We start from the raw sequence: 18509 nt of genomic DNA, 5'->3' as shown, positions 1-18509 counted from the left end.
CATAAACCCGTGCTGTTCAGAAATTAGTATGCCCTTAACACTGGAAGTAAAACATCGCGCAACACAGTCTCACAAAGCTTAGACGCCACACACAGGAGCGAAATAGGCCTATAGTTTCTACCACTATGTTTGGAACCAGTTTTGAAGACAAGGACCAAGCGTGATAACTTCCAGGCTGGTGGAAAAGTAGCAGATTGAATTGATTTTTTAACTGTAGCGGTTAGTATAGGAATCAGAAGCTCCCCATAGGTTTTTATATTGCGGGAGGAATGCCGTCAGGGCCACAGGAAAATGACGGTTTCAGGCGCTTCAGGGCTTTCCGAACGTCGTGTTCACTGATTCTGGGAACGCAGAATTTAGACGACCCAGAGGAAGGGTTGGACAAAATCTCAACTTCACCCTTTGGAAATACAGACCTGAAATGATCCGCAAAGGCATTAGCAACGTCTCCAATCGGGTTTCCATTGTCGTCTAGAAGGTTAACGATTTCGGCTGCCTTTCCAGCACATCGAGAGCGAACATACTGCCAGAAACGTTTCTGGTCGCGCGTAGCGCTGATTTCTACCATGGCTATGTAGTCTGACCGATCGCGATCATACAGCTCGTTACATGATCTGAAATACTTAAACTCTGAAATACTTAAACTCCTTTTTCCAAGCTTCCGATTGTGTCCCGCGAATTTCCTTGTGAGCACGGGCTTTACATTTTACAGCCTCTCGCAGTTCCGCCTAAAACCAGTTCGGAAATTTAGGTTTCTATCCGGACGTTCTTGGTAGAAACATTTGCATTCCTTGCTGAATAATTGTAGAAAGTTTTTCGACTTGGTCATCAACAGAGGGAAGTTTGACGAGGAGAGACCAGTTAGTGTTGCATAAGTAATTGTAAAAAGCAACGTAATCTTCAGTAGCATAATTGTACGTGGGATGCGCAGAATGGCCGGAGCATCTCGATTGTCCCGACACATACGGCAGTGAGATATGAAGGACAGGGTGAAATTTGTCGGGGCGAACCAGCGAGGTATCCGACGGAGAAATGGTAAGGCCCGCCTGGTTGGAGAAGCAAAGGCCTAAAAGATTGCCACAAATGTTTTTGCACCTATTACTTTGTTCCAGACCACTGAAAGAAATAGACTCTAACAGACAGTAGCCCTTCCTGGAAATGTAATGATGATCGTGTCTGACAGTGTGATCATCCAAGTGTATGCCGGGAACGTTGAAGGCCCCGCATTTCAGAAATTTAGTGTCTGGGTAGGCAATAACAGAATCCTCTATTGATGCGACAGAGCGCTGAAATTACCGTAGTTAATAGATGGAGGTATATAAAAGGTGGAAAGTAAGATAATATTTATACTACCGCCAAGAAACTCCACCCAAACTGATTCTGCAGCAGTTTCGAGTATCTGAGTGACGACGGCAGTTCAACGACTTGTCCACCGCAATGAGCACGCCACCACCGCAGTTTTTAGAAGTGGCCAGTACGGTCACTTCAGAAAACATAAGTATCGGTAAAATATTCGCTAGACGGAATTTCTGAGGATTGCTAAGTTTCTGTAAGAACAACTACAATATATGAGACAGCAGCTACAAAAAAAAATTTAGCAGATTTGGTCGTCAAACCACGGACATTTTGGTACCAAACACTGATCATGCGGGCGAGGAAAGTTCAGACAGGTGCAACATGGACTCACGCAGTACGGCCAGGAAGGGCTTAAAAAGACAATCATTTGGCCACAAAGCTGGATACTGCAGTACTCCATAGCACACGTGCCTTACGGTAACACGGAAGGAGGCATAGTTGTTGTAACTAGTTTTTATGCGCTTGGAAGCAAGAGGAGTAGCATCTCTGGCAGTCAGGCACGAGCACAGCTGAGCTTCCGTGGTTTCGGCTGAAAGTATCGTGACGAACAGAGCCTTCGGCAGCCGCCGCCGCTGCACCACCGTGAGCTGAGACGAGGGCAAGGTTCCAAAAGATGCGAGTTGACGAGCCTTGCCGTTGACATCACCAATACTGGCGTGGCCTACGGTGGGTCTTCCTCCTCCAGCTGACGGTTGCGATGCGAAACAGGCATCGCCACCAGTGACGAAAGCATTCGGGCTCGAGCCGGGCTACGCAAGCTGCCGTTGCAGAAGCTGCTGTTCGTGTTCAGCCACCGGGTGGTGACGGTGGACGTTTTCAGGCGAACCACCATCAGTAACAGCAGGAGCGGCTGCGACAGCAGCGGCGAACGACGATGTCACGGGGACTACAGGTGACGCAGACTTAGCCAGACCCGACGCCGCGGTTGAAAGCATCACGCCGGGAGAAGAGGTGTCTTGGGGGAGGTCGGCAGGGAAAGGGGTTGCCGCGCGGCGAGCTCTTCTCGTAGAGTGCGTACCTCTTGCCGAAGGGAAACGACGATGGCAGTGTGGTGGGCCCGCTCCCGCTCAATCTCCCGACGAAGGCTGTCAAAACCCTGCATATTCTCCTGGCGCAGCTGATTATTGCTGTCACGCAGTCGGGCCATTTGGTCACTCAAAAAAGAAAAGCCCCAACGCCAACCGGGTGGGACGGCGAAACAGGAGCCTCTTCGGCCGGCGACCTCCGTCGGAGGGAAGATGGGGAAGATCTCCTGGTTGCGGACGGGCCAGTGTCGTTGCTCGTCAGTGAAGCTCTGCTGCTAGGCCTAGTCGCCGCCTGGGCCGTTTCACACATATTGCACTTCAACGGCCGGGCACCGGTCCTCAGAAGTTGCAGCTCCGGCCACGCAACGCACTTCGCGTGCCCACGTTTTTTACAGGCGGCACAGCGGAAAAACTTTTGCTTAACGAAGAAAGCTTGGGAGAACAAAATAAAGAAATCCGCACTAGGCGCCATCTTGCGGTCCATAATAATCAAGCAATGAATTATTCAATCAATCAATCCTTTATTAACGTGCCCAGGAACAGCCGGAGGGCCTTTGTGCTGGCGCACGAAGAAAAAACACGAAAAAACAGGCAATGTAAGATGGCCACACCTCACAAGTATGGCAATTAAAGAACAGCGATACTGACACATACACACAAAAATTACACACTGTCGTACACCAGAATATACATGCACCCACAGAAAATACACACACACGTACACACAAGAACAAGTACAGAGCCTTGCAGTAAGGCATGTGACTTCATGCCAGTGGTCGTCATACACAGATAATTTCAAAAATATGCATAAATGTTAACAAAGTTTAGTTGCACGGAAACGGAGTGAATCAAGATAGCTTATGTGTAAGAGAAGGAGCATGGAACGAATGTACATGTAAAGAAAACCACACATGGAACAAGGAGAATATATAAAAAGAAAGTCTTGTGTTCTCGTCACTTCATGCTAGAGTGACTGCGTGTGAACAGAGGATAAAAAATGTCACCTACATGACAAGCTCAGAGGCATGTCTGCGGAACTGTGTCGAAGAATTATTAAATATGTGTACATATTTGTTGTACTGATTGTACGTACACTGGAGGCGAAACATGGGGCAGAAGCTACGCAGACACCTCGGCTTAAAATATGTGTCGTGTCTTCCGGTGGATTTTTGCGGCACATAGTGTAACATGTTGCAGCATTTCACCACAGGACATTGTGCCGTGAATGACTTTGAACAGCAAAAGAAGATCAGCCTTTACGCGTGTGGAGTTTAGGCGCTTTAGCATCGGTACAGAGAATTACCCAAATTTGTTATGGCTAGCAAAGCGATAATAGAAGATAGAGATAAGCTTTTTCTGGACACTTTCAATATGCATACAGAGTGTTTCGCAAGCGCTATTCGATACCACCGAAGCATACTCGAGCTGCGGACGACAAATACTCGTGTAGAGCTTGAGAAAAGAGCCCGGCTGCTTGAACTCCTTTGATAGGCGCGATGTAATGCCAAGAGATCGCAGGGACCGCCGAATGACCTCCCGGATGTGCGGGGAGAATCTCACTTTACTGTCGAAATGAACACCAAGATCCTTAACCTCCCCAACACGTGGTAGTGTTTCACCAATAATGTCATAGGAGAACAATATGCTGTCAGTTTTTGTAGTGTAGGTCATTACCTTAGTTTTTGATGTATTAATAAGGAGTTTGTTGCGTGAGCACCAGTCTGATAAATACGTGATTGCTCGCAGGAGAGCGGTAAAGCTTGCGGTGTTTGAAACAGCCCTAAATATTTTGGCATCATCAGCATATAAGAGAAAGTGACAATCATGAATTACTGAGAAAACATCATTTATAGAAATTGAAAAAAACAAGTGGCCTCAGAACAGATCCCTGAGGGACATCACTTGTGGCCTCGTAGGAGAGAGAAGACTGCCCGTTCGCATGCACGAAGCATGACCTATCCGATAAATAATTAAATAGAAGGGATGTGATGGATGGTGGTAAATCGAGTTGACACAGGTTTCTAAATAATATATCATTACAGACGACATTAAAAGCCTTGCTCAAATGGAAGTAGGGACATGGAGTTGTCCTCTTCCCTGCACAGCTTCCGAAGCATGCAGCATAAAATTTACAAGATTAGTGGTGGTCCATCTCCCAGCGACAAAGGCCTGTTGCTGAGGTAATAATATAGTTTTTACGCTGAAAGTGAGTAGGGTATGTAGTACAGACTCAAAGAGTTTTGAAGCAGCGCACATAATAGAAATCGGATGGTAGTTTGTGGGGTCTAACTTTGACCCCGACTTATATAGAGGAAAAACCCGCGGAATCTTCCAACGAGTGGGGAACTTACCGGTATTGAGTGACGTTTGAAATATACTCGCCAAGACCGGAACAAGAATATCCCCAAACGCCTCCAGTACTGCCGAAGGAATGCCACCAGGGCCGCTCGAAAATGACGGCTTAACTCACTTTAGAGCTCTTAATACAAGAATTTCTGAAATAAAACATTCAGAGCTTTTATCACACCTTGGAAACACTTGAGGGGGGCAGGCTGCACTTTTCTTGCCGAATACTGAACTGAATTGTTGAGCAAAGGCATTAGGAACGTCAGGAATGCTGTCACCCCTCTTGTCAATGAGGTTAATATTACCTGGGTTGTTTTTGGAAGTTTGTGCACGGACATCACCCCAGAAAGCTTTAGCATTGCGTGGCGCATCGGCTTTAACTGCGGTAATGTAGCTCGACCTATCGCGCTTAAGCATGCGACCTGAGTTGATGAAACTCGCTTTGCCACCACTCTTGGCCAGTTTTTTTGCTTGTTTGAGACCTCGATTCTTTCTACCAAGGGTCTTTCTTAGTTCTGATGAAAACCAGTACGGATAATTGCTACTTTGTTTAGTTTTTTTAGGTACAAATCTGCTTAAGCCACCGTGAAGAACTTCGGTGAAAAAATCAGTAATTTCGTCAGCGTCACTGAGGGTGTCCAATGGTGACCAATCCGTCTCAGCAAGGAAGTGAAACAAGCCATTATAGTCCCCACGAGCGAAGTTGTAACCACAGAAGCCTGGTGTGTTGACGGGAGGACTGTGGTGGGCAACGGATAGGTTATAAATTGAAATGAGTAAGGGTGGGTGAAACCGGTCAGGTTTTACGTGGTCAACATAACTACGCTACACCTCAACGTGTTCTATGTTAGTAAAAAACAAGTCCAAAACGTTTTCACGCGGATTCCTAATGTAGTTTCATTGCTGTAACGAAGTGAAAGCAATAAAATCTAGCAAAATTTCACACTTCTGTGATATCGAATTGGACGCCCGATACACGAACTGAGTTTCCCATGCAATTCCGGCTGCGTTAAAGTCCCCATGTATATGAAAATTGTGATCAATGTGAGAAGTTACAACATTTTCTTTTGAATTTACGGTATGTTTGAAGTCAGTGGCGTTTGTCTCGGGTGGTATATAGTAGGTGCATAGTAAGAGGAGCTTACCACGAGATCAAAGCACCTCTAACCAGATAGACTCGGTTTCCAATTCAAGGTCCAGGCACCGTTTACATTTATTCGAATCGTGTAGGGCAACCAATACGCCATTTCCCCGTTGTTTGCCGCAGCAGGGGTCACGGTCATGCCGAAACACTTGGTAGTTAGGGAGAAAGAATGAATTAGAACTAAAGTCCGGGCACAGCCAGGTTCCTGTAAGAATTATTAATGGAAATTAAGAAGAAACTACATAAAAAATAGACAAATTTAGTACGTAGCCCACGGACATTTTCGTAGAAAAATTAAAAACTGCAGTTACTCGCCATCGAAACGGTGTTACTCGACATAGATCATTTGTTCACACAACTCACCGCGGAAGGGTTTAAACAGGCAATGCCGCGGCAAAAGCGCAGGGTCTCTCAGTTTGTCGAAATACACATCGTGCAGGGCGACGTAGAAGGAAGCGTACGAGTCATGCCTTGTTTTCAGTCGCTTGCACAGAATTGGCACAACACCCACAGAACTCAAGTGCGTGGCTACTTGCACCGATGTTGTAGAAGGACGCAGCTTGGTGAGAAATATAGCTTTAGGGGGCCTGGGACGGCTGACCGCTGAAAGTACAGTCCCATCAAAAACGCCAACCACCAACGGAAGCGGGTTGTGCCTTGCGGGGCGTTGCTGCTGCTGCGTCGGTGGTGAAAAGCTTTAGAGAGGCCGAGAAGCCTAGTTCACCGGCGTCGGGCTTGGAGGGGCAGAGCCAGGGAGCACGGGTCTCTGCGAAGAGCCGGGCGTCCACAGGGTAGGAGGTTTTGTTTTCGCGACCGTCCTGTCCGGCATCGGCAGGAAATCAGCCATCCGGGGCCCCCGCTTGCCTTCTCCAGGGATCCACTCTGTAACCCTTAACGACCAAAGGTTATCTTGCCTTTGCATTATATGCCCTGCCCACGTCCTTTTTGTCTTGTTTATTTCTATGAATAAGTCCTTAGCACACGTTTGTTCTCTGCTCCACTCCCCTCTCTTCTTGTCCCGTAATGTTAGACCTATCATTATCCTATAATCCAATAATGGGTGTGCACTACCTAAAATCTAGCCAAACCCACTACAGAGTGTCTCTGGCGTGTTTGCGTGTTTTATACCCTCAATGGGGTTTTGTTACTTGTACTTTGTTTTCTGTCCAGTCACTCCACTGTGCGTGCCATCTTTTCCTAAGGGGGTGAAAGATGTGTGGTTTCAAGTCAGTGTCGTGTACTGATGTCTTCTCTGGTTGTGACGATGAAACGTAGGTCACTGGCCAAGTCAAAGAAGCGGTTTGACGTTTCGGTACCCCTACGGGTACCTTGATCACAATGAGCATGTGCGTGGAAAACGAAGCTATATATTGGGCATGAGGCGTCGCAATGAGGTGGCATAGATACGGTGCAGATTGCTGTCGGTTCTGTTGATAGTGTCGGCCGTCGTCTGAATGATGAGGAATTCGAGCAGCAATCGAGAAGACAGATTGCGCTCGGTTGTCAGAAATTTCGCCTCGTCCCAGTCGAGCACGTGTCCCGTTTTCTCACAGTGCTCCGCCAATGCGCTTGTTCTTGCATGGCCCTTGTTTACGTCGTTCCGGTGCTGCGTCAATATTCTGTGAAGATTGCCCGTTTCGCCAATGTACACTGATTTGCAATCGGCGCAAGGATCTTGTAAACGACACCTGGAAACTTGGAGCCTGAGAGGGGGTCTTTTACGTTGATGAGGTCAGAACGCAGTTTGCTAGTTGGCACGTGCGCGATGTGGACACCGCGTTTCTTGAAAATGCGTGCGAGAGCTTCGCTGATATGTGGCACGTAGGGAACGGCAGCACGCTTTGGCGCGCTTCTTGTGGACGCTTCTGCTTGCTCACCTTGATGCATAGTCGTGCTCGTCGCCCTCTTTGCCTACATAGAAGATGACGACGTCCTGGTTTCTTTCGATGTGTGTTCACTGTTCAAAAGCATTCCTGTCGAACTTGCAGTCGAAACCTGCAGAAAACGTTTGGAATTGGACGAAAGGCTTCCGGACCGCACTCCGTTTGATGCCGCCGAGCTTTGCAAGCTCCTCCATTTTTGCCTAAGCAATACGTATTTTACGTATAATGGCGACATCTACAAGCAGACGTTTGGGACGGCCATCGGGGCATCGATCTCGGTGGCAACCGCAAATTTGACGATGGAAGCGATTGAGGAAAGCGCATTGGAATCATTCCAACCACAGCCGAAGCTCTTCGTACGGTACGTCGACGATTGCTTCTGCGTCATGGACAAGCAGCATGTTCGACGCTTCCTACAGCATCTGAATGATACGGAGGCTTCAATCAACTTTACTTTGGAAGAGGAATCCAATGGCTCTATTCCTTTTCTGGACACGCTCGTAAAACCCTCCCCGAGTGGACTATCATTCAGCGTATACAGGAAACCTACGCACCCCGGAAGGTACCTGAGCTTCCATTCGGTGCACCCCATGTCCCATAAACGTTCAGTGGTAACGTAACTTGTGAACAGAGCAAAACGGACGTGCTGTGATCCGGAAAGCCTGAAAAAAGAAATGAAGAAGATCGAAAGAGACCTGCAACGGAATGGCTACCCAAAGCACTTTATCCGAAAAGAGGCAAAGAGGGCGACGAACACGACTATGCATCAAGGTGAGCAAGCAGAAGCGTCCACAAGAAGCGCGCCAAAGCGTGCTGCGGTTCCCTACGTGCCACATATCAGTGAAGCTCTCGCACGCATTTTCAAGAAACGCGGTGTGCACATCGCGCACGTGCCAACTAGCAAACTGCGTTCTGACCTCGTCAACGTAAAAGACCCCCTCTCACGCTCCAAGTTTCCAGGTGTTGTTTACAAGATTCCGTGCGCCGATTGCAAATCAGTGTACATTGGCGAAACGGGCAATCTTCACAGAAGAATAACGCAGCACCGGAACGACGTAAACAAGGGCCATGCAAGAACAAGCGTACCGGCGGAGCACTGTGAGAAAACGGGACACGTGGTCGACTGGGACGAGGCGAAAGTTCTGACAACCGAGCGCAATCTGTCTTCCCGATTGCTGCTCGAATCCCTCATCATTCGGACGACGGCCGACACAATGAACAGAACAGACGGCAATCCGCACCGTATCTATGCCACCTCATTGCGACGCCTCATGCCCAGTATATAGCTTCGTTTTCCACGCACATGCTCATTGTTATCAAGGTACCCGTAGGGGTACCGAAACGTCAAACCACTTCTTTGACTTGGTCAGTGACCTACGTTTCATCGTCATAACCATGCTTTTACCTGACCAGACGGTATTCCGTCAAACTCTGGACTATGATGTCTTCTGTGTTTGTAAGTGCAGCGGTAGTGGCCATTTCACCCCCACCTCATTGCGAGCGATCCCACCTTTGCGTGGAACCCAGCAAAGGACGAATTGAAGTTTTCAGGCATACACAAAGGCAATAGTATTGCCAACAACATTGTAAACATCGTTTTTGTATGGCTCTCGGCAAGAAAACGCCCGCACAAAGTTAAGAGAGTCTGTATAGATTCAGATTCCAGATTGGGGAATTTGAGGTTTGAAGATGTGATTAACAAGAGAAATGCCGGAGCATCTGCTGGAAAGATACTTGTACTTATATTCTTACGTCTACCAACGCATCTGTGGAAAAATACTTGTACCTATACTCTTGCGTCTACTTACGTTATTGCGGGGTCCCTGGGACACAAGGACACAGTTAGGGCCTTTTCTGACGCATCCTTATAGAGTTCTTCACACCTGTATTTGTTCTGAAGGAACCAGAAGTGTTGCAGATCGCCATTTTTGGCATTCACTTTTTGCCGATATGTATAAAACATGCGTATGATGTTATAGGGAAAAGCTGCCACGGGGAGAAAAAATCGTGAAAGGCGTTTTTTGGTATTTAAAAGGGAGACAGACAGTTCCGACGCCTCTTCTCTTGCTCTGTAAAAGAAGGCAGCAGAAATAGAAAAGCCGTGTAAGAGAGAGAGAGAGAGAGAGTATAAACATTATTATTATTTCATCGTAAAGAGTCTTTAGAGCGCCTTTCTCATTCCCGAAGTCCGTTGGCCTGGACCGCATCTTCTTCCCTCTCCACCAACTTCCTCTGGACGTCGAGGGAATAGCCGGCCAAGGCACTGAACCTGGGCTGTATATTTATCAAAATAAACATTCCTAAATGAATGGTTAGGTATTTGATGAGATGGAAAAGGATAAAGAATGTCCATGTAGTTTTGCTGAGGTTCTAGGCTTCACTTGTTACACTCTACATGGACGCTTTCAGCTGGGCTAGTACGGAAGACCCCACATGCAAGTCGAAGTCCGCGGTGGTGCACTGAATCCAACCATTTGTGGGATGTTTCAGTCGCTGACCTGTCTACAATGCTACCATAGGCTAGCCTGGATCCCATCAAAGCAGTATAATGACATAGAGAGAGAGAGAGAGGTGGGGGAGAGAGGGACAGAGAGATAGATAGATAGATAGAGAGAGAGAGAGAAAGAGAGAGAGAGGGGGGGAGGGAGGGGGGAGAGAGAGAACCTTTTATTGATCATCTCCTTAGGTCAGAGGATACGCGTGGCCACAGGCATGAGGCGAGAGGCGCCGTCGGTAGCTCGGGTGAACAGGGTAGTTTGCACGCCTTTGTCCGGGCTACGCACTGCCTGCTCGCTATGCTCTTCGAGTGTGATGAGGGAAAAGCTATTTTGAGGGCAGGCCCATATTAGGTGAGGTAGATCGGCTGGGGCGCCACGTAGGGGCACATCAGTTGAGGGGTATATTGACGGGTGAATGTGTGTGAGTGTGGCGAGTTTTGGGAAGGTGTTTCTCTATAGGAGGCGCCAGACGTGGGCTTGCTCGTTTTTTTCCGCCGGAAGGTAGATTCGGTGGCAGAGGTGGTAATGTTGTGTGATGTAATTGCAATACACTACTCTGCCCCTTGAGGATCTGGCTCGGTGGTTTGGACACAGGCTCGCTCCCGCCCGGATGGTGAGGCTTCGGGCCATTGCGTGAGTTCCCTTGTTTCTGTTGAAGCCACAGTCCGCCGGTGTTGAGACAAGTTATACGGGAGTCAAGGGAATATTTCTGTCCAAAACTTTGAGTGCTGCTTAGGAGATTAGGCCGGCAGCAAAATTCTAAATTGCGGTTTTATAATCTGCGATTACTGTGGCTGGTTTGGGTTCAGGACTGAGGGTCGTGAGAGTTGCGGTATGTAAAGGGGCACCTCCGGCGTTTACTGCGGCCATCGTGTTGTCCTCGTGGTGTCTACACTCGGCTGCATAAACATACACGACTTTGGACTTGCTTTTAAATTTTGTCTGAAGAGCTCGCGCTCTGTTTTCCTTTCGCTCCACATGTTGTACGGGATGTATGTTTGTTGGTATTGGCCTAATGATCAAATTTGTGTGGGTGTCATGCGTTATCGGGAGTGCGCCAGGGTGTTTAGCAGGATGTTGGATACCTAATTTATGCAGGATATGTACTCGTGTAGGGGTATTGGATAATCGGCTGTATTGATTTAACAAGTGGGCTTCAATGAGTCTTTGGCTTTATTGTACATTCCTAGTCCCTGGAGTCAGGCTGTGGATGCGCACATGGGCACGTGCAGTGCGGATTTATATATTTTTCTTATTCACTGATTCGCTTTGTTCAGTTCAGCAGTGCTTGGGTTTAGCTATGGTAAAGAATAATTTCTTCTGCTGATGCCAAACGTTTGTACCAGCCGGATCCTCTCATCTTCTTTCAAACCGTTGCACCTGTTTCAAATTCGGTGGATCAGACCGATTTTTCGGCTGATGTGTTTCTCGATTGTCTCGATACATTTAGTGTTTACCCTGTTTGTTCTGAATGTTTAGGAATGGGATGTTTTGAAATTAAGTGTGTATGCTGATGATATCACTGTCTGGATGAGAGGCGGTAGCGATGCATACACAGAGGAGACTCTGTACAAGGCCTCACAGGTGGTAATTGAAAAGCAAAGAAGGCAGGATTATCATTTCAGCAAATACTAAACTCCTTTTAATCACCCTAAACAAAATAAACGGCAACTCCACTATATTAAAATACACATGAACAAAAATCGGTTTCAAGAGGTCGTATAACTAAATATCCTGGAGACATATAAAAAGTTTGTTTGCACAGTATGATTTGTGTGAGAGAACTTTATGTATATTCATCTTTTTCAAGCATCTTTGTATAAGCTGTTTTAAATATGGGACGAATTTCAATCCGTTATTCAGTAATAAAACTAAGAACGTTGGCTCCTGACAAACAAAAATTCAGTGGCCATTTAGAGTAATGTCATGGTCCAGATGGATCCCGTTCCTCCGGGGGAACACCACGCACGTACTTTTTTTCAGCATTTAGTTTAAGCCCGTTTGTGTGCGGCCAGCCGCAGTTTGTCCACCCAAGCTGGGCATTTGTTCCCATATTGACTTATTAAATGATTTTGAAGATATTCAACATCTCCTACATAGTATATTAGGAATTATTGATGGCAATGTGTTTTTAATTGTTCATATTAACTACAAATTGTATGCAGCTCTAATTTCACCTTGAGGAGTGGCATTTGTCTGAAGATATAAATGAGCAAGTGCACAATAAATTTCTATTTGAAAAGATCATTCCGACGTGCACCTGGAAAGGGGTACGTAATACGTCCGGTCACGAAAGGTGCCGTTCTGGTTTCTGGTTTCTGCTTCTGGTTTTCGCGTACGGAAACCAAAAAGAGGTCACTGCGGGTATTTTTGAGATCGGCATGGGTCTCAACTGTATACAACCTGGTGCGCGGGAAGGGAAATAGAGGGAGAGTGGGAGAATAAAAAAATGAGCGGGAAGAGTGTAAAGAGTCGAGAAAGAATAAAAGACAGGGCTGTCAGTCCGGGCTAATTATTCAGAAGCACTGCTTTCTGGATGATGAAAAACAGCACAAGATATAACAGTGTATGCACGAAGGCATCCTTTATACACGATGAGTTGCTTGTTCTTTGGTTGACCCGCCCTGAAGCATGCCTGGTAACTCCCAATAACACTCCCAATCAGACCTCGGAAGGTGCCTCGAAAGCCATATTTGCTTGTATAGGTGTAGAATGCTGAAAATGTGTCTGCGTGTAAGCGTGCTAATTAAAGTGGTGTGCACCTGGAGCTGAAGGCTTACTAGTACGGAGAGCCATCTTTAGCTCAATTACTAGAAAGGGGAAGTTCTACTCGGTGTTCGACCTAAGAATATATAGCAAAAACCTATTTTCACTGAATGCTTTGTGCTTCATGAAAGTGCATCAGAGTGGTTTCTTGGGCGAGTTGGTCATTCATCGTGTAAGTAAGCGCAAAAGGGACAAGGACGAACGAAGTGAACGGGACACGGCGCTTCATGAAATCCATCATGAAAGTGATTGCGTAGTGTGCACTACTGGAGACGTGAAAGAAGCGCTGTGCAAGTCTGCTAGCCCGGCCTTTAATTGTGTCCCGTATGGTGCTAACCAAGGGCAGGCCGCGTGTCTGTTATCCTTTGGGTCTACGTATACATGTTTATACCTTGCGTGCGTCTGCATAATAATTTAGAGACTTTATGAAGGAGCGCCAACTATGTTGCTTCCCTCCCGGCACACATGCCTTCCGAACACTGACCTTTTCAAGCCATTAGCTAATCCGCCATTTGGTACCGGAGAAAACAGCCCCGCACATTGTTCTTGGCGTCTGGCGCCGGCCTAGAGTCCTGGTTGCCCCAGGTCCTCTTTGGGTTGCGCGTAGCACCGGAGGGAGACCTAAAATGGAAATTCAGGCGGTGCCGAGTATGTGCACCCTCAGTCGTTGGGCTGGTTTTTGCACATGTATTTGTATTATAGAAGTGTTGTGTAGTGCGCTCAGAACTACCCGGTCAATATGCCAAACGTCTTGACCATGTGAACAACCAACTGAACACTTTCTTCGTTCCGACAAAAAACAGCCACGTCGTCTGCATTCCGCAAAGTTTGACTTCGACTCATGCAGTCGGAAACCTTCGATGGCAGTATTTCTGATTATAGTCATACACACGCCTTCGATGTATATGCAAAACAAAAGGGGGCTGAGGGGTTGCCCTGGCGCACCGAATGCTGCACTGCAAAGTGCGTATGATTTTTGCATGGGGTATTGCAGTTAACACCGCCAACATCTGTATTGTTAGTTTGCAAACACCACAGTGAAGTACTTGGGCGTTGAAATGAAATATTACAAGGATAGTGAACTATAGTTGCGTAGCCAGACACACGCATTGAGGGAGAAGGCCGGAAAATGAAAGGAGGGAAGGATGTCACTTGTTGCAACAGCCACAGCATGTAACCTATTCTTTGTAACAAATAACTGGTTTATTATGCCTGTACTTTGTTGTTCGCAAATCAACGTCCAAAGGCTTCACCGGGTATTTGGTTAGTTCGTTTGGGGATCAACATGGGACAGAGGTGCAGCAGAACCAACCAGTTTCGAAGATTCCGAGATGGTGGCTTGGTGCAGGCGCACCTGTTTGTGCGACAGCTAGTGAACCGGGTTTTATTTTAGCAGGATGTTCATGACCCGTACTTGCTGCCTGTATTGGAAGCACGGCTGGCGTGCGCTATGCCGGAAGATGTAGTATCGAGATGGTGCATGCTTGGTGGCGTGTACGGGTATTTGAAAAAATAGTCATGACGGCACGTTTTCTATTCGCGGATTGTTCGAGCGGGTACCTGTCCTCGATAGCACGCAAAAAAACTCTATAAATACATTTGCGATGTTGTTTCCCAAGTCCCTACGTACAGACATTATTACCGTGCTTGGTAAGCGAGCATGTGCTAAACCACGTCAAAAGAATGGATGTTCACGCTTGAATGAAACCTTTTTTCTTCAAATTACACACAGGCACATTGTCTGTTGGAACCTGCATGCAGGACAGAGGGATTTTTGTGCTATAAGCAACTCAGCGTTCAATTTTCTAACCGCCAGAAGTGATAGATCACGTTTTTCTGCATTGTTGGGCTGCAGGTATTTTTGTGGGATTTTCTCCAGAGGGCCTTTCATAAAGACTTCCCGATGAGCCCCCGTTGATTACGCTTTCTAGCTGTAAAAAACAAGGTGGGGGCACTCTTGGACCTGGTTGTGTTGTTAACCTTACGTAGCATATGGCGCTCGCACATGGCCTGGCTCCACGGTTATGTGGACTACCGCCCTAGGCGGCTATTTTTTGTGATTGAATATCACAGTAAGTGGAAGTGCAGAAGCGCACGATATGCACTCCTGAGTGGCTGCCAAGGATACAACACTTAACTATGCCTACGGAATTTTGGAGAGACATCAGCCTTCATAGGTTGTTGGCTTGAAGCTCGAGTTGCTCATGTAAATTATTTTGTTTTGTGTTTCTGTATTGAGTCGAGGACAGGCACAAAAATAGAGTTTTGTAGTGTGTATGTTTCTATAAATGTACTCCGATTTGCTCCGGCTTCACCGAACCTACTATGGGAAAGTGAACTATTCGGGCCTTTGTTTAGGTATGGTGATGTAGTATGGAAGTGGTCACTACAATATGGGTGCGTGTCCACGTCCCACTCAAGAGTTGGAAAAGGCAGTGAATATCAATTGAACAAGTCAGGATTTAAGAGTTGTATCCTATGGTATTGTATGTAGTTTTCTAGTGGGTAATATGTATGCTCCCGACATTATTTGAAACTTCTTGATTAGTTGAAGTCGGGCAACCTTGCGGAACATCCTCAAAGAGAAGTTCCCGCATTCAGGTGGCCTATTAGGAAATAGGGTTCACTAGCCGATGTACCAGCACCTCCAAATGAGAGCTCGAAAGCTGAAAATCGGTTGGAATGTAATAGATAATCACGACAATCTCAAGAACAGTGTTTATTGTGACGCTATGATTTGCTAAGGATTTCCGGTCGATGATGGCCACTCCGAAGGAAGAGTGTACACAATTATCGCTGTCCGTTTCACTATGTACCTATTACAAAAATGTTTCTGTTTACTATAAGATGCGTTCCTAGCGCTATCTCGTACGCATTTTCAAAAGTTTTTGAAAGGCCTGTCCAGTTGCATTGAACAATTTTTTGAATTTGCATTACTCAGCGCTCAGATGTGCAGAAGTGGCATACTTTATTTAAGGTTTTTCGGTGCTGTAATTTTGGCAGTGGGTTTCTCGGCTCCTATTTAGAATTGGATGCATTTAACCGTTTGTTTTTTCACTGTGACGTTGGCAGGAACGTTTTTATTTCTGTACCGCATCCGGAAAACACAAGATTAACTTCCTAAAAAATCAGTCCCTAAGTCTGTCAGGCATGGTGTATCGCCCGAGTTTCACGTCAATATATTTGAGTTGTTACAGATGCCTGATTTTTCAGTTGACGATGATAGTTGGACATTTATGGCGCAAGGCCAACTAGGGCAAGAGCGCCAAAACGGCGGTTAAGTGTGAATGGTGAAAACTGTAAACTCTAAAATCATACAACAAAAACAAAAGTACAATCAGTAAAAGACAACGAGAATGGCTGGTGTAAAAGGCCAGGTTGTGATGTTGCGTGGAATGAAACAGGGTTTAAAAAACTACGCGTGAAATAAAGTGAGGTATGGTATAAAAACTTGATGTCTCTCAGAAACTTAAAGGTTCGTTGTAGCAGAATATTGGTATCATCCGCTAAAAAACTGCTGGGTGTAGTGGAATGTGTGCCTGTAGGTGTCGGTAAAGTGTTTGTGCCGTGGTTTCTGGAGTGATTTGCATTGAAGGGGCACATGGGTCACGGATAGGCCGTCTGGACACCTGATACACGCGGGTCATGGAGATCACGTGAGCATGTAGGAGTGTGTTGAAAGCGTGTGGCCCATGTTTTTCGAGCCAGGGTAACTTCATTGCGTCTGTTGTGTGTGTAAGTGATATATGCTCCCAAAAGTGGATTTATAGTGTGTGGTTGGTTGTCTGTTCGTTCAAGTGTGCTTGCCATGTTTTGCGAAGGTGTTGTCTGATGTGTTATTTAAGGTATGTGTACGGTACTGTTGTTATGCAGCGTATGCAGCGTAAGTGCAGCGGCAGATGCCGTTTTACCTGCTGTCTCGTTTCCGGCGATCCCCGAGTAACATAGCACGCGGCACAGGGTCACTTCAAGATTTAACGCATATGCTTAAATATATGTTTGATAAAATAAATGAATACCATGATCTTAACAAAACTGCTTAGATGCCAATGCGCGTACTATGCTGAAGGAATCTGTGGAGATGATGAACCAAAAATGTCATAGGCTTCTGCCGTAAAAATGCTGCTTTTCGGGTGTAGGGTAATAGATACCCTAAAATCAGGTCCATGCACAGCACATGACAAGGTAAGGGCTCTTTTTGACGCTTCGCTAAAAAATTCTGCACACTTGTATTTCTCTTGAGCGAAAAAGTGCTGCCGAATTGCAATTGTGGGAACTCGTGTTTTTTGCACTGCTACAAGAGACAAGTCGCACGACGCGGGCCGAAGCTGCTATGGTGTCAAAAGTCAGAAAGGGTTTATTTTGTAGGTGTCTCAAATTGTGAGAGATAATTCTGATACTTCCTGTCTCACTCTGTGTGAGAACGGAGCCGAGATAGTGTAATGATTTAGAAGTTGCGACATGGCTGCATCACAAATAAATAGGTTCAAAGAATGGTGGGCCATTGAAGACATTTTAAAATCATAAAGACGATCCATGTATGTTCGCTGGTGATCTGGGGAACATTTATCACACTCGACCTATAGGCTTTGTACAGGGCGAGTACGGAAAGCGCCCGACGCGAAGCGAAGCCAATAAGTGGAGCACTGGGTGTAGCATTTGCAGCGCTGTTTCTGATGCCGACCAATAAACCACATTCCCATACCCCAAGCGAGACTCCACCAAGCTTGTGAAGACACGGAAGGTGAGTTGCTTGTTCGCACCATAAGAGGCGTGGGAAAGAAATTTAAGAATGTTAATTGCTATGAGGAATTTGTTTGTGTTTTGTTATGTGTAGAATGAATGTAAGTTTATGGTCAAAGCATTTGTGTTAATTTTTTACAGCAATCAAGTCACCATATTTTTTTGAGGGTCGGGCTGGATACCGCGCCTTTTTGATAAGATGACGCAGGTACGTTTTCCAGGATGAAGCCTAAAGCCATTTTGATCTGCCCAGCGAGCAAGCTTGTGTACTCCTAGCTAGACTTGGCGTTCACATATGGACAGAATCTACGATTTCAATGATATTTTTACATCAACCGCATACGTCGAACAAGAGATTGTTGGAGGTAATGCCTTCCGAACCCACTTCATTTTGACTCTAAACAATGTGCAGCTCAAACCACCACCTTGGGGCACGCAATTATCTTGAACGTAAACGCTTGAAAGCACCGAACTACCTCTGACACAAAATGTTGGTAAAGAGAGGTAACTGGAAAGAGTGTTGAGCATGTTACCTGATATACCAATGCATTTGATGTCTCGAAGAAGCCATAGCGCCATGCAGTAATATATGCATTGTCAATATAAAAAAACAGAACCATGCAATATTGCTTATGTACGTAGGAATTTTATTGTAGCATTATAGTGCTTCTGGTTGGTTATTTGTAGATCGGCCCGCCCTGAAGCCTGCCTGGCAGCCTTCGAGAATACCGTTGTACTCACGAAAGTA

This window comes from Haemaphysalis longicornis, unplaced genomic scaffold (assembly GCF_048455015.1).
Source record: "Haemaphysalis longicornis isolate Haplotype H1 unplaced genomic scaffold, Haemaphysalis longicornis Haplotype H1 scaffold_4, whole genome shotgun sequence".
Taxonomy (NCBI): Eukaryota; Metazoa; Arthropoda; class Arachnida; order Ixodida; family Ixodidae; genus Haemaphysalis; species Haemaphysalis longicornis.
Note: the sequence above shows the minus strand (reverse complement) of the source record.